Source organism: Sinocyclocheilus grahami, unplaced genomic scaffold, assembly GCF_001515645.1.
Source record: "Sinocyclocheilus grahami isolate Dianchi unplaced genomic scaffold, SAMN03320097.WGS_v1.1 scaffold5244.1, whole genome shotgun sequence".
NCBI classification, from domain to species: Eukaryota; Metazoa; Chordata; class Actinopteri; order Cypriniformes; family Cyprinidae; genus Sinocyclocheilus; species Sinocyclocheilus grahami.
The window spans coordinates 17028-18640 of record NW_015509988.1 but is presented as its reverse complement, the minus strand read 5'-3'; positions in this window follow the sequence as shown (position 1 = coordinate 18640).

Genomic DNA, 1613 nt, shown 5'->3' with positions numbered 1-1613 from the left:
AGCCTTAGTTTGTTCATATTAAGAGATTTATTTTATTTGTGTAATCGTTACATCCCTAGCTATTTTCTTAAGCTAAATATCATTTCTTATTTCTTTATTTGATTTTAGAGTCAAAAGACCTGGCAATGTTCTGGACTGGTTTAGTGAGATTAACTTTATAAGATTTAATAGAGAGGTTTTATAGATGTTCTTGGCACTAAAACTGACCGAATGCTCTGTCTTTTCCTGTCAGTGGAAGAGAACTCATCCGGACGTCCAACGATTCGCTCCGATTACTGGTGGCCAAAACTGAATCCAGGAGCTTGATCACCAGATGCTGAGAAACAAAACAGACTCGTCTGGATGATTGACGGTATCTTTGGACTGATCGTTCCTCACTGATCCATTCAGTCAAATCTCAGGCACCGGAACTCAGATTTATGCCTGAAACCAAAGGAAGGCAATTCAAATGGATTCATAAATGTTGCTGACTGTGTTGTTGTTGCTTTCTGCTGGCTTTGTCTCTTTGTTGGTGGATTTGTCAAAGTCTCAAATGGCCAGAATAATATGTTGATTTCTTCTTTTTATAGTAGCATTTATTTAACACTACGTTCCAGAGAAACAGTGTTATATTGTGTCATCAGTGTTCATGATGGCATTAAAAAAAGCATTTGTTTGTATTATTTATATTGCTAACGGTTAATGTACAAGTATAATATTTTATTTCTTTTTAAGGAAAAGAGATAAACTGTTTTTGTTTGTTGTTTGTTTTATTTGACTTTCAATTTGTTTACTTTAAATGTAATTCCATTCATTTTATTAACATCTTGTATGCATATAAACTCTGCGGACAGGAAGTTAGGTGGTCATCATTTTAATTGCTTATAGGTATTAGAAATTTCCAATAAATCTGAAAAAGATCGTTTTGTTAATGTTTAGTAGTACACATGCATATAAATGGCCTTAAAACTACCAGGCATGAATTGCAGTCTGAAATTCAGAGGGTCTTTAACTGGTTGAACTGCTCTGCTGGACTGTTAGTCTGCAGAGGTTTACAAATGAAATCTAAATGAAGCAGCACACGCTTCAGTGTAAATGAGGAGCTCTGCTGCTTTTTGAGCTGCAGCAGAACATGGAGGAGCTCAAGGGTGAGTCTGGATGGAAATGCTGCTCACCGCAAAACTCAATGCCATTTATAGAGCATTTATTGAGTGAAGTTTCCACTGCAGCAGCGACACACACATACACGCCATATACTGGAGCTCATGCTGAGACACTGGGTTTGAATATGCCGTTTAGACACGTTCACCTCTTTACACAAAGTTCAAAGAGAGTTTAATGAATTCTGCAAAGCTGCTGAACAGAGTTAGTTTGAATATTGATGTTAAATAGCAACTATATATTTTTTATACGTTCATGAGCCGAGGACTAAATTCATTCTGCATTATGTAAATCTTTGTCATCTTGATTTTCTCTCTGACTCCAGCGCTGTTTTATTTACACAGACATTGGGTTTGTGGCCGTCACTTCATGTCTGATCCAATAAGACCTCCACTATGTTCGGAAGAGCAGACTGACATACTATCCTTAATATACAGTGGGTACGGAAAGTATTCAGACCCACTTAAATTTTT